The sequence below is a fragment of the Dasypus novemcinctus genome, chromosome 7, assembly GCF_030445035.2.
Source record: "Dasypus novemcinctus isolate mDasNov1 chromosome 7, mDasNov1.1.hap2, whole genome shotgun sequence".
Lineage (NCBI taxonomy): Eukaryota > Metazoa > Chordata > Mammalia > Cingulata > Dasypodidae > Dasypus > Dasypus novemcinctus.
This window is the reverse complement of record NC_080679.1, coordinates 69,572,969-69,588,707: the sequence shown is the minus strand read 5'-3', so window position 1 is coordinate 69,588,707 and position 15,739 is coordinate 69,572,969. Positions and strand designations below refer to the sequence as shown.

Genomic DNA, 15,739 nt, shown 5'->3' with positions numbered 1-15,739 from the left:
GCACCGCACACATAGAGAATTGACACAACAAGATGATGCAACAAAAAGAAACACAGATTCCCATACTGCTGACAACAACAGAAGCAGACAAAGAAGACGGTGCAGCAAATAGACACAGAGAACAGACAACCAGGGTGGGGGGGTGGGGGGGACAGGGAGAGAAATAAATAAATCTTTAAAAAATAAATAAATAAAATAAAATTGCTTTCCTCAATATCTTATAGTTCATAAAACCTCATATATCTTTTCTATATTATTTTCTACCATTTTGTGTTTTGTTTTACTGTCTTTTGTAGACACATTGCTAGATCTTTTTTATTTTTTATTGAAACAGATAACCTCTCTAATTTTTATCCACTTAATTTTTTAATAATAACTATTAAGATTAATTTTCTTTTTTATTTATTTTTTTACCTATTATACTTTTAAAAAAATATCCTGTATGCCATTGGATAAATGGAAATTTATTTTGCTAATCTTATGGTGATTTTTATTAAGGCCCATTTTTCTCCCACCAATTTCTAAAATATATGTGTCCCTTCCCACTCCCTGTCCTCCCTCAATCTGCACCCCATACAATCAGACAGGTATCTTAGTTCCCAAGCAACTCACTGCTCCCTCTCACCCTCAGGACAGAGGCTTTTTTTTTTTAAAGACTAACTTCATTTTTCTTTTTAGAGTAGTTTTAGGTTTACAGAAAATCATGCAGGAAGTACAGAGTTCCCATACACCCCCCAACCAACACACGTGGTTTTCTCTATTATTAGCATTTTGCATTATTGCAGTATATTTTTTACAATTTATGAACCAATATTTTAGTTATATTATTAACGACAGTCCATAATTTACATTAGGGTTCATTCTTTGTGTTGTGCAGTTCTATTATGCTTTTTATAAAAAATTTACTTGTGGTAACACATATATTTAACATAAAATTTCCCATATCAACCACTTTCAAGTTCACAATTCTGACCCTTCCTCTAGATTTGGATGTGCTTTCCCTGCCAGCACCAGCCCTTTGCTTACACAGAGCCTAGTTCATCATCCTGGTCCCCTATGTATTATTGTTTCTAGTTGTAACCGACTTTACAACAAAAAGAACAAGATAATAAGAGGCCCCTGGGGGGAAGCAGATTTGGCCTAATGGATAGGGCATCCGCCTACCACATGGGAGGTCCAGGGTTCAAATCCCGGGCCTCCTAACCCATGTGATGAGCTGGTCCATGCTCAGAGCTGATGCGCACAAGGAGTTCCATGCCATGCAGGGGTGTCTCCTGTGTAGGGGAGCCCCATGTGCAAGGAGTGCACCCTGTAAGGAGAGCTACCCCGCATGAAAAAAGCGCAGCCTGCCCAGGAGTGGCACCGCCCACACGGAGAGCTGATGCAGCAAGATGACACAATGAAAAGAGACACAGATTCCCGGTGCTGCTGACAAGAATACAAGTGGACACAGATGAACACACAGCGAATGGACACAGAGAGCAGACAATGGGGAGAGGGGAAGGGGAGAAAAAGAAATTAAAAAAACAAATCTTAAAAAAAAAAAAAAGAGCAAATGGAGATGCTGCTACCCACTGTGGGTGGTCCCCAAGGGGCTTTCCTCATCCAACCACATCTGTTGATGACAGCAGGTGGAGGGCTATGGTAACTCTACATGTCAGACTCAGTGAGGACTCAGTGAGGACTCAGACCCCCAGAAATGAAGAGTTGGGTCACCCCATCAGGCAAAAACCCCTGATCTGCTGAGGGGATCTGGAGTGGGCTGTGGAGGTGAAAAGTCATGAATATAAGCCATAGCCTCAAGACCCACTGCAGAAACGAGCATTCTGTAGCTTCTGTCAACAATTTCTTTTCTTGCAGGGATGTATCAATTTTTACAGAATTTAAACTCTTCCTCTTCTTTCCTTTCTCTTTTCACCATTGTTGGGCCTAGCATATGCTGTCGGTGGTTCTTAAAATGTATTTCATAGGTTGTGGAATACTGGGGACAGAACCAGAGAGGAACACTCATCACCAGAAACCCCGGACGGTCACTGGATGCAGTGACCCATGAGATATTGGGGGATATGACCTGTGCGCATTCAGTTGTAGTAGTGATATTTACTTGATATTGGGTGGGAGCTTTCTTGTTTTTGGACCTATAAGTATGGGAAATTATGTGTGTGTGTGAGAGAAGGACAAGGGGGGTGGACTTTAGTGGACATTTGGGAGACTGAAAAGACAAGGGGAGGACTGTAGTGGACACTGGTCACTGTGTTGGCTTCCTATCACAGGAAAGCTCCTCTTACTTTGGGGCGATCTCCCATTACTGGCCTCGGTGGGAAGGAGCCCCATCTTCCTCCATGGAGGTTAAAAGAGCCCTGGCATCCCCTACCCCTTGTTGACTACATCTGCTAACCCCCTTTGGAGTTTGAGGAAATGATGCAAATGCTCAGGAACAAACAGTGAGAGGGACTGAGTTAGGCAGGATTTCTAAAATGGCCCCACCAAAGTATCCTGCCTTAATTCCTGAAAGCTGTGAGCTTGATAATGTATGTTCTGTGGCATAACTGACCTTAAGATAGGGGGATTATCCAACTGGGCCTGATCTTATCACAAAAGCCCTTACAAATGGAGAGCTTTCTCTGGCTGGTGGCAGATGTCAGAAAAATTTAAACTGAGGGAAAGATTTGCCATGCGGCAGCTGATTTGAAGATGGAGGGGGCCATGTAAGAAGGAATGTGGGTGGCCTCTAGACTGCAAAGAATGGCCCCCAGTTAATGGCTGGCAAGGAAATGTAAACCTCAATCCTATAGTCACAAGGAACTGAATCTTCCCAATGACCTAAACAAGCCTGGAAGTGGATGTTTCCCCAGAGCTTCCAGGTGATAGCCTAGCCCTGCTGATGCATTGAATTTAGCCTTCTGAGATCCTAAACAGAGGATCCCTCCAAGCCCAGCCAGACTTTCAACCTACAGAACTGTGAGCTAATAAATGATGTTTGTGTGTGTGTGTTTTATAGGAGGTCCCAGGGATTGAACCCAGCATCTCCTACATGCCAAGCAGGTGCTCAACCACTGACCTACACCCATTCCCCTAAATGATATTGTTTTAAGTTGCTAACTTTGTGGTATTTGTTACGCAGCATAGATGACTTAGCACAGTGGATGTTCTGCAGCCTCGCTTCCTTGTTCTTTCTCATTTCCCAGCCCTTTCCCACAGGTTCTATGAATGACTCCTTATTTTTCCATCTACTTGAAAAAAGGATTTTTAAAAATCTTCTCCCCCTTCTCCAGCCCACCACAGATGTGGAGGGAAACAGTTCATGGCCCTCACAGATGGCAGCAAAATGGGCCCTGAAGTAGGTGAGAGACTTCATGGCGGCCACGGAGAGGCCCAGCAGCAAGACAAAGAGCCCAGCAACCAGCCGCAGGCATTTGGCAACCCTGACGCGAGGCCAAGGCCCCATGTTGGCTTCCTCTGCTCTCCTCTGCTTTGAGCTTCCCACCTGGGTGGGGACCGCAGACCCCAACTGCCTGCCTGGGAGGTTAAGTGGTGCCCGTCTGTCTGTCTGTCAACAGTGCCCGAGGACTGAGGCACTGGAGCCCCTGAAAAAGGGCAGGGCGGCAGGGCCGGCACCTCCTCCCGCCCCCAGCCCTGGCCCTGGCCAGAGCCTCTCCATCAGGGCTCAAACACAGGGAACCCATCGCCCTCCTGGCAAGCAGGTTGCCCCAGCCTCTCTGGGGCTGCCTTCCAGGCAGGCTGCTGGGGTGAGGGGATGCGGGCTTCCAGGCCTGTTCCAGGGACAGCACCCTTGTCCCGTCCTCCGAGTGCTGCCATCCTTCTGGTGCTTGGGGGCTAGCGCCGGATCCTCTGTCCGTGGCCTCCAGCTGGTGCTTCTCTCACTCGAACTCTCTCTGGGGGAGCTCTTGGGGGTCTCTGGACTGGCTTGAGTGGGCGCCTCCGTTCGCCCTGCACAGCTCCCTGAGGAGGGGCCCAGGAGAGGCTTCACGGGTGACCTCTCACGGTGTCGCACCCCTCCAAGTCAATGCTTTTGTGGTCATTTACGTCTTCTGTTGAAATATGTAGACGGTATTGCGCCCAAAGGCAGGACTGAGCAGGGGTGGCTAAAGAGTGAGCAGGGACTTGGATTTCAGTTTTCTTGTGATGAGTTTCCAGGAAGGATATCTTTCTTTACCATTAAATAAGTATGGTAAACATTGTTATTGTCCTGATGGTAGTAATTGTCTATAAAGTGGTTTCGGTAAGGTTTTCCCTACAGATTTTACCACACTGTACAAAGGGGCCAACACCAAGTCCTCAATAAGAAGATTCTTTGTTCATAAAGACACCGATTACCTCAACTTGGACGAAACAGTCAAACTGATGAATATGGGTGTAAGAAACAGTTTATTTCTAACTTGTATGAAAAGAAAATTTTCTTTAATCTCTTCTAGGTTCCTTTCAAGTATAAAGTCAAGATTATTTAACTTGCAAAATTAAATACGGACAACATTTCAAATGAAATAAATTTCCGTCCTTGATCAGAAACCACTTGGAGCAGTTTGTATTAACCTAATTATCTTTTATTACCACAGTAAATTGATTTAGAATTATACAGTGTATCTAGAATGCAATTATTTTTACTAAAATTAAATGCTAAGAGGTTCTAAAATTAAATGCTAAGTGTGTGTGTGTGTGTGTGTGTATGGGGGGGGGGGTGACAAAAAACCCAGGTAGTATGGACATGCCTAAGGGAGTTTTACTCCAAAGTCTGTCAAATTCAATAGCATCATTAGCTTGATCTGGCTTGGTCCGCCTTGGGTGAGTTCTTCTCTGCCAGTGACTGGGTTCTGTGGCTGTGGACACAATAGCATGACATGAATGTAGGTTAATAGCTTCTGCCTCTCACTGGGTGTGGTTTGTGAGTGGGCAGAGTGTGTAGCTGCCTCTAAGGTGGGACTTGAAGAACTGAAAGAGACTGAGGTACTTGTGTATCTCCCCCTAGTGGCCAAGGTCTTGAAGTCCCTACGGTTAATAGTAGTTTTGTTATTAGCTCTGAGGAAAAAAACGGCTAATGAGTACCATCTGTGTATAAGGCACCATTCTAGAAGCATGTTATGTGAAAATATATAAGACACAATATGTACCCTGAAAGGGTAAGACTGGATCTATCTATACACTAGGAGAAAAATTAAAATACAAGGGGCATATGCTAAGCGTCAAAACAGTACTATATAAGAACTATGGGGTCTTGGAGAATGAGGTAGAGCAGTATTTCCCAATGTATTCCTCTGAGCAAATCCCTTAAACAGTTCAAAGGATTCTGACATCAAATAAATTTCGAAGATGCTACACAATGTACCCTACCTGGGAGATTATAAAGGGCTCTGATAAATGCTATAATAAACTTGTTCAAGTTTATTTAACCCAGAATTTACCAAACATGTTTATCCATAGAATATTTTTTAAAATTATTTACTTATTAGTGGTGTAAAAGCTATCAACTTCTGGAAGACAGTTTTGAAAACACTGCTCATTCCATGTGGTAATGAGAAGATCATAGGCGACTTTGAAGGAAATTGCCAGTAGTGTGGTGGGGTCAAAATGCAGATTACTAAAAGGAAGGATTTTATGATGGTGAGAAAATGGAAACAGTGATTATAAGTTTTTTGTTATCTAGCGTTGGCAATGAAAGGAAAGAAAGAGATGAGGCAGAAATTCAGGTGGATCTATTTTACTGGGCCAGGGGAGTACTAATTAACCAAGCAGAGGAGAAAGGGAACAATTAAGGATGTAAGACGTACCTTGGAATATATGATAATCTATATCCCCAAAATATCAGAGTTAGACTCATTTATAATCTTCCTTCACGTGGTTATTCTGCCCCTTTTATTTGATCCTATACTTAGCACTATACCTATTAAATGTATGTCCCAGACACTTACATCTTCAGTCTGTTCATATTTCAGGTGAGCCCTGAATCTCAGCACAGTTGCAGCCAACACCCACTCTCCAGTTCATAGGACTCACCCAGGACAACTAATAAAAGGACATTGATGGACAACACCCATCCCCCAAAACTGGGAGTATCTATAACTGCAAGCAAGTTCCATCCATTTGTGCCATGTGATGTAAGCTCCCTCTCAATCAGAAACAGAGTGGGTATCATCATCCCCAAATTGTTGATTAAAGAATGAACAATCAAAAGGGAGAATGCAACTATGGATTAAAGTAGTCTTATGATTATTCTAGTAATGAAAGAACTTGTAACAGTGATATAAAGACAGCAGTTACCAGAGGTTCTGAGGGGAGGGAGAGGGAAGAATAGCTGTAACAGGGGGCATGCTTGGGACATTGAAGTTGTTCTGCATGATATTACAATGATGGATACAGGACATTACACATTTTGGCAAAACCTATAAAATTGTGTGGTGCAAAGTATAACTATAATGTATGCTATAGTCCATGGTTAGTAGCAATACTTCAATATGTGTCCATCAATTGTAAAAAATGTACCACACTAATGAAAGACATTGTTAATAGGGGAAAGTAGGGGAAGGGGGGTATATAGGAATCCCCTATGTTTTCAATGTATTATAACCTGGATGTAACCTAAAGCTTCTTTAAAAACAATTATTTTTATATTAAAAAAGGGATGTAAGAGAAAGAAGAGGTCATTGATGCTGCAAATTCTGTGGAGGAAGAGACAGGTATGGGGTTGTGGCAGTTTGGGATTATTTATGAACCCCAAAAGAGATTATGTTTTAAACTAATCTCTTCCTCTGGGTGTAACACCCTTTGATTGTATTAGACTCAGCTGAGATGTCTTGGATTAAATTGTTAAGATTAGGACTTTAATTTGACCATATCATTAGGGTGACTCAGAGTTGAGTCCCTGCCCCCTTGGTAGGCTATATATAATATAAAGGAGCAGAAACATGGGAATAGAGAGAGCTCCATAGATGCCAGAGGGGAGAACTTTGTCATCTTTGATCCTTCAGTCCTGGGAAGAGAGATGAGCCATTCACCTGATAGTTCGCAGCCGAAGAAAAGAGAGCAACTGAGTCCTATGCCAGCCTACAGCTGAGATACACAGAAGAAGCTGGGCCCATGGAGCCTTAACAAGAAGCTGGAAGGCTGAACCCTCACAGACATTGCCCGCTATCTTACTTCAACATGTAGCAACAGATTTTGGTGAGGAAGTATCTCTTATGGTACCTTGAGTTGGGCCCTTTAGGGCCTTGTAACTTCCACCCCACATAAATACCCTTTATAAAAGCCAACAGATTTCTGGAACTTTGCATCAGCACCCCTTTGGCTGACTAATACAGGGGTCAAAAGTATAATTAGACCATCTACCTGTATTTCTCTGAGACCCAAAAAAGGTAGAATGAATGGGAGAAAATGGAAAGTTTGGGGTGGTGAGAGAGATCTAAATGATAAAAGCAATGTATTTCAAAGAGTGCTTATTTAAAATACTGATTTTAAGACCCCACCCTGGAACTTTATATACACTACAATTGAACCAGTTGCCTAGAGTGATATTCTATGGTGGCAAAGAGTAAATCCAGGGTCTCTGTCTTCTCCCTGATAATGGAAGAGACTGTTGGCAATTACGTGGAAGTTGGGATCTTAAAGAACTTGGGGGAAAGTTTGAAAAAGCAGTTGCAGGAATTGGAAGTCGGGGAAAGTTAAATAAAAGGAAAGTGAGTCAAGTGGAGGGCCCAGCTTAAGCTAACTGGCAATCTAGCCTGGGAGGTGAGCCTTAGTTGTCCCAGGTTAGCCTCAGCTTACCACATGTGGCTACTGAGCACTAAAACTTTTTGACTAGGCATGCGCTGTATGTGTAAAATAACACTGGATTTTGTAGGTGTAGTGTGTAAAAAAAGAATGTGAACTATTTTATTAGTAGTTTTTATATTGATTACATGTTGAAATTATAGTACTTTATTTTTTTAAAGATTTATTTTATTTATTTCTCTCCCCTTCCCCCGCCCCCAGTGGTCTCTTCTCTGTGTCCATTCGCTGCTTGTTCTTGTCCGCTTCTATTGTTTTTAGCAGCATGGGAATCTGTGTCTCTTTGTTGCTGCGTCATCTTGCTGTGTCAGCTCTCTGTGTGTGCGGCGCCACTCCTGAGAAGGCTGAACCTTCTTTCGTGCTGGATGGCTCTCCTTATGGGGTGCACTCCTTGCGTGTGGGGCTCCCCTACGTGTGGGACACCCCTGCGTGGCAGGGCACTCCCTGAGCGCATCAGCGCTGTGCATGGGCCAGCTCCACACGGGTCAAGGAGGCCCGGGGTTTGAACTGCGGACCTCCCATGTGGTAGACGGATGCCCTAACCATTAGGCTAAGTCCGCTTCCCAAATGATAGTATTTTAGATACATTGGTTTAAATAAAATATATTAAAATTAATATCACCTGTTTCATTTTCTTTTTTTTTTTTTTTTACAGTTCTGACTTTAACTTTTAAATAGCAACAAAAGATCTCAGTATCGTTTAAGATAAAAGGCCTGCTGTCAGACAATACCACAGATAGTAACAGGAAGTGCGGCAGAGATCCAGATGACCTCACAATATTGTCCTTGGGCCAAACTTTTGGTATTTACCCTGCGGGTCCCTTAGGCCTGTATCTGAAGCTTTAGTTGAACTGTCATAGACGGAATTTATATTAAAGTGAGTCACCACAATGTCATAACATTGTAAAGAGAATGTTTTACACTGTGGATATTCGAGGTTTTCAAAGCATGTGCACATTCATGATCTCATTTCATCTTCCAAACAACCTGGGGAATAAGCTATCTGCATTTTATTGTGGAAAACTGAGGCTTAAAGAGTCCATGTGATGTGAAGAAATCTGAATTCAGGAAGGTGCAGAACAGTGACTCAGGGTGACCAAAATCATCCTGAGACCCTAGAAAGAACCCTGGGCTTGGAATCAGAGGATCTGGCTCTAGGATTTTGCTCTCATCCAAATAACTTGATGTAATCTATAGATTTCTAATGAGTACCTATATGACAGAGGGACATACCATGATAATACAGTTGAAGGAGAATGATAATTTAATAAATAACTACTGTTCCAACCCACTAGGAGGGGGTATTTATCTGCTATTAGTTTAATATAGAGTGTGGTCACATTTTATGCTAATTTGAATTATGTGAATTTTAAGTTAGTACAACATAACATTTGCAATATGTGAAATAATGCAAATGCTCACAAAATGGAAAATTACTCATATAAGAGTTCCATAATTTCAAAGTGGGCAGGTTAAGTGAAAGTAAACATGGAAAGACTTGGGCTTAAATATGTCAACATTTGGCCAATAAACCAAAAATAACTGCTACCTTTTGTCAGTGACTTCAGGGATGTATCTGTTGAATAAAATGAAAGCTGCTCTATTCAACAGTTGTTCTCTGCTGGGCCTTGAAGAGTTTCAGTCAAGTCTAAGAGTTGTAGCTTAGTGATCGGCCAAACTCTTAAGGGGATTCCTATGCAGGTTTTTGGAGCTTCTTCTCTGTTCAGCTCCCTCCTTTTGGTATCCGGCTCTACAAACTCTAACCAACTCAGCATCCCTTACATTTCTTTGGACTCCACCTCTCCACACTGCAGTCCAGAATGTGCCAATGGGCAGAAAGACAGGGTGATCATGGACTCACCTCATGTGTCTCCCCTCTTTTGGGGTTCACACTCTGTACTCCTGATTGTCCAATGTCTGAAAATGGCTGTCTTTTGTCCAATTTTATAGGTGTTTACAGTGGGAGGGCTAGTCCAGTAGCTATTATTCCATCAGGTCTGGAAGCCAAAGACAATTACCCTTATATTAGAGATAAGAAAACTGAGGAGCTGAAAGGTGAAGCAACTTGCTCCAATCAAACACCTAGTTTACGTGTTGGCTAGAATTCAAACCCAGTCAGTCTGATTACAGAACTGTTCAGTTAAGCACTGCATTATGTAGCTTCTCAGAAAAACTGCATGTATAAGCATGTAAAATGTTTTGTCTCGTGTCTGGAAACCCAGAAATTCCTTAATAAAGTCTAGCTATATTTTTCTTTTTAACCCTAAAGTTCAGTATGAATTTGTACCTAGCCCAGTGATTTGAAACAGAAGATGGTCAAAAGGACAGAAGCACCACTATGTGAGTGGTTTTCTTTATTAACATTGACATTTATTGCTGTCCTACCATAAGCAAATGAGAACTGGGTATTTACTTAAGTCCTTTATTGGGTGCATATCAAAACAATAAAGGCTTAGCCTGCTTTTTTTTTTTACCATTACAATCTATCTGTACTTAAAAACATAAAACAATATAAACATATATTTACTATAAAAGAGCAAGCAAACTCTTAATCCAAATCATCAGGCACAGATGGGTACTCACAGGAATTTCTTGAATTTCAACTCAGTAAATACTGTGCAGGAACACACTCATCTGGCCATAAAAGAGATTGCACTAGAATAAAAGCACAAATAGAAATGCAAATATTTATAATAGAATCTGGCACTTAACTGACCATCTAATTCTTAATCCACCATATCTAAATGAACTTTATTTTTTCATTTTATAAAAATACCTATAACTTGAGACATTTTTAAGCCCAAGTCTTTCCCTGGTTTTAAACCATGTTCTTGAAAACAGTTTGCCTCTGCCTTCTCTTTTTTTCCTGAAATACACATCAGTCTTTTCCAAACCTCAGTTTCATCTACTAGTACAAAATGCAATAGACATGTGGTAGTTATCCACTCACTCTGATTTGCATGAGAAATAAAACGAGCTTTGTTCAGACCTTTTCTCCACAGCACCCCACTCTTGCCCCAGCTCAGATAAACAAATATATATTCCAAAGTAGATAACTTTGACCAAAGAGCTTCCAGATCTTTATTGTACATTGTTATATAGATGGCCTTTTGAGCATTCTTACAAAAATTACAAAAAGAAATTAAGAAACAAGGGAATGATAAATTATATATAATAAATGCAAGACCTAGATTAGACTTATTTTCTAACAATTCAAACTTCCCTTTTTTGATATCATCCTTATTTGTGGCAGAAGTCCATCATGATCTGTTATCTATGAATAATTCTGAATACGTGGCCAAGTTATGAAAATGTTCAGAGTGGACATCTTCAACAATTCCCACAAGTTTACAATATTTCAGGTAAAGTTGTACTTGACTGCATCAAATTAAATTCATTTTCTTCAAGCTGTTAAGAAATGCTGCTTAGTTATAATTCTCTGGAATTTTTAGCTTTGCAGACTTTATTTTTTAGAACTCACATTACAATCATGGGCTCTTTGATGATTTTAACTCTTCTTATGTGGACCCTGATGTGCAGTGTTATTCTAGATGCAGTCTTACTCTCTGTGAGCCCTGTCCCCAAATTAGGAAATTTTCTGTTTCATTTCCTACATACTATTTTCAGGAATGTCATGAGGATATGTTCCCCAGAAAGAAGACTCTGGGAAGGAGATTGTGGACAGGAGGTATTTTTGGGAATGTTTGGAAGACAGAGAGAAATTGGGGTTGGGCAGAAGGAGGAGTTGGGGTGTGAGGCCTTCTCAACAAAGTCCTTAGCCAGCCCCATCAGAAACTCTGAAGCTGGGTTGACCCTTGAAAGGTGTTCAAATTGGAATGAGAGGGTCAGGTCTGTATACCACTGCACTGACTCATCGTTGGGTGCAGGCCCAAAGCAGGTGTGAAATTGGAGGCGGGTGACTTTCTTCAGCTGAGGTAATTCTGAACACTGACAGCAGTCACACAGCAGCCCTGTGCTTAGAGGGGCTTCATGCTGGGTTTAATGTCCCACTGTTACCATCTTAAAATTCTTAATTTTTGAACAAGGGCTGTCTTAGTTTGACTAATACCATACAGTGGGTTGGCTTAAACAGCCAACATTCATTTGTTCACAGTTTCAGAGGCCAGAAGTCCCAGGTTAAAGCGTTGGCAAGGCAATACTTTCTCCCCAAAGTCTGCAGCATTCTGTTGTTGTCTTGCTACAATCCTTGGGTTTCCTTGGCTTGCATTTCTGCCTCCCATCACGTAGTGATCTCTCCTTCTTGTGTCTGCTGACCTCTGGCTTCTTCCTGTGTGGATTCTGGTTTCTGATTTCTTCTCTTTATAAGGCCTCTGATAGTATGGATTTAGACTCATTGTGATTCAGTTGGCCACACCTTTAATAATAGCATGTTCAAGAGGTCCTATTTAGAAATAAAGTCACACCCAAGGAATGCAGATTAAAATTAAGAACATATCCTTTGAGGGGGTACACAATTCACCATAGGCCTTGTATTTTAATTTTGCTCTTGGTTCTGCAAATTATGTAGCTGGTCCTACTAACAACTGGGCACTGTCTGCCTGCAGTACTCCCAGGAGCTGGTTGGGAGTACTGAATCAGGATATGGATGATATATGAGTGTTCATTACCGTCCACTCCTTTGAATATATTTTGAGAACACTCTCAAGGATTCCAGGGAAGCCATTTTTTCCATGGAGAAAACTTACAAGAAACTTAGTGTGATGAACTATAGGCCCTACCACTGCAACTGGTGCTGAGCTACAGCTGACAATCTTAATCTTCTTCCTTTACTATCCATTTTAGGTTTCCCTGACCCTTGGCTAGCACCTCTGCTGGTCAGAAACCAAGCCCTTCATTCTTAGAGGGTGTGGTTGTTTGGAGCTCTGTGTATCTCAAGAAAACATGTTCTTAAACTTAATCCATTTGTGTGGGTGTGAGCCCATTGTAAGTAGGATTTTTCTGATGAGGTTACTTCAGTTAAGGTGTGGCCCTCCTCAGTCAGGATGGGTTTTAATCCGACTATTAGCGTCCTTCATAAGTAGTATGAAATTCAGACAGAGGGGAGAAAGCCAGTAGTTTCCTGAGCAATCAGAAACTGAACATCAACAGAACCCAAAAGAGAAGGGAGACCAAGAGATGTTGCCATGTGACAAGCTAAGGCATGCCAGCAGCCAGCCCAGATTGCCACTGTCTTTGGGGAGAAAGCATTGCATTGATGATGACTTGATTTGGAGTTTCTCTTAGCCTCAAAACCATGAGCAAATATAAATTCCCATTGTTTAAGCCATCCCTTTATGTGATATTTGCTTGAGGAGACTAAGAGTAAAAGAGAGGGTCTGAGTCTCTGGTCTCCATAATAATTTTAGATCATGACTGCTACATTTGTCCACTTACAATCAGAATTGGATAAGAGTACCAAACAGTGCCCGAGTGGGGAGGTGGCTGTGGCTCAATCATTTGGGCTCCCATCCAGCATATGGGAGGCCCTGGGTTCATGTCCCGGGGCCTCCTTGTGAAGGCAGGCTCACCCGCATGCTGCGGGGCGCCGCCCGGCCCACAGACGCTGTGGAGAGCCGACTTAGCAAGGTGATGCAACAAAAAAGGGAGACAAGCAAGAACACAGAAGAATGCACAGCGAATGGACACAGTGAGCAGACAGCATGCAAAAAGTCACAAGCAGGGCGGGGGGGGGGGGGGTGGTGATAAAAAATTTTTTTTAAGTGCCTAAGTGGATTACCTTATTTCTGCTGGCTCCTAGTGTGTATTAGCAGCCTTACTTCATCTTGCAGATCAGATCAACTACTAGAGCAAGGATGGTGACTCTTCTTTTTGTGTACGAGTTTTTTTGGCATGAGGAGCCTGAAGTACCTAACCAGCAGATGCAGCTTAAAGTTCAATGAGACTCTTCTTCGGTCCAAAGTATTTCACCTTTGCAAAGCTGGAACTCTAAACCTGAAAAGCCCAGGGTTATGGAGACAAAAATCAAAATTCTCCAAGAGAATCACTGGGAGTGATAGTAAGTAGGACCACTCCTACTTCCACTCCTTGATCCCTGGGTCCATAGGAGGACACAGCACCATACAAAAGTCAGTAATTTATAGCATACACTGCATCTTGGGGGATGGTGCCTCACTTTATCTATGCCTTCCTGTTCCAACAATCTATCAGGCAAAATGCTTCTGGGTGGTGCAGTATGTGATATGCCCAGGAGAACTCAGCATCATGTGACCACTCTTGTGCCTCCTTTGCTGTAAAATGGGTCCTATGAGGTAGAGTAAACACTCTGAGTAAACAGTCTGAAAGCCTTCAGTGATGCTGGCTGAGAACCTGCAGATAGGAAAGGCAATCATCTGGAGCCTGTGTCTATTTCTTTCAAAATGAATCATTGTCCCTTCCTGTGCCCTTTGCTTGGTCTCCTTGAGGAATGGTGAGATAGCTGGCAGGCTGAACATTCAGCAATGGAAGTAACTAGGTCATCCTTCGTATGTGGGAGCCCATGCCACTGGGCTTATTCAAACCTTCAATCCTGCCACTGTGGTTATTCCAATGCCAGATGGTGGTTGATTTAAACTGTTCAACTCATTTATCAACTTTGTTGTTTAGTGCCTCTTCCACTATGATACTTTATGGTGTGGATCAATATGCAATAGAGGCTCTTCACATTTTGTGCTTATACCCATCTACCTACCATTATCTTATATCTCCTTGTCTCCAATCTTCCAATCTATTTCCTTTCAGGCCCCAGAACAACTGGCCAAGTCAGTTGCCCTATGTATATTCTAACCTTGAGCCACTTCATTATCTACAGAAATGATGGCAAGGTATTTTGTCTGAAGCATGTCCTTTGGGAGGATTTCCCCTAACTACCGTTTGTTAAGGCCACACCTGGGTTGGGATGTAGTGTAGCCATAGTCTATTTTCAGCCTGCACCCCTACACTGACCTTACTTGCCCACTGATAAAGCTCAGGCTTTTTAATTCTTACATCATACAGGACCAAAGGTAATAGGTATGGGCTGAGGGAGAAGCATTATTGCAAGAGTGGTAGACGACATGGGAATCTGGGATACCTTCTTTCTTATGCAGCCTGCTTGTGCCTTCCAGCCATGTTTGTGTTTGATGCTGGATGTATCTTCCATCTTACGATGGACTGCTGCATGACTAGGCACAAGATTATACTTTTGCCAAAAGAACCCAGCTCATGTTGGGTGGTTTCAACCAAACGGCCATCTGGCACCCATTATCAGGTGTTATACCTCTACTAAGGTCTGGTAGACCATCAGAAGGTATTTGTTGAAAGGTGTTTGCTTCTTTGCTACAGTTGACATAACTTCAATCCAGAATCTTTGGAGTTTGCTTTGTGATTTTCCCAATTGGAACTTGTCATAAACTACACACAGCATCTTTTGCCACCACTGATATATCTAATACCATTTGAAATGCTTGGTTTTATGGCCCAAGTGGTAGAACTTACACCACACGCTTGACCTACTGCAGAACCCTTTCCTGCCCTGGACCACATTCAAAATTGGCAGCCTTTTGTGTCATTTAATTTAAGTCATTTTTACTGGCATGGAATATGCTGCCTCCAGAACCTAGAATCCTATCTTGTGCTTTGTACTTAATTCGTTGAGGTAGGAAAACAGGATGCAATAATTGTTTTTACTTTAGAGGGATAACCTGGCACGCCTAGGCCACTGGACCCACAGTGGGTCACCACTGATAGATTCCTGAATATGTGTAGGGTTTCTCTCCCATTCTCAGGAGCATATGCACTGTAGTTACACTTCTTGCTCATCTGGTCCACTTTGCATGATGTCATTGATATAGTGGGCCAGTGTGATGTTCTGAAGGATATCCAGCTAGTTTAGGTCCTTCAGACAATATGATGACAAAGGATAGGAGATTTTCCAAGGTTTTAAGAGAAAATTATGTGTATAGTGTTGTCTGTTCCAAGGTTA

The 15,739-nt window shown here is 42.2% G+C and overlaps 1 long non-coding RNA gene across 1 annotated transcript; it reads right to left on the bottom strand.

Annotated features, from left to right (window-relative positions):
• Positions 1 to 9,640: 9,640 nt before the first annotated feature.
• Positions 9,641 to 15,267, bottom strand: LOC139439311 (uncharacterized). The gene is made up of 3 exons (XR_011649251.1): positions 13,517 to 15,267; positions 10,363 to 10,434; positions 9,641 to 9,776 (listed from the first exon to the last, which is right to left on the bottom strand). It is a non-coding gene; the product is annotated as an uncharacterized lncRNA (long non-coding RNA).
• Between the last annotated feature and the right edge of the window lie 472 nt (positions 15,268 to 15,739).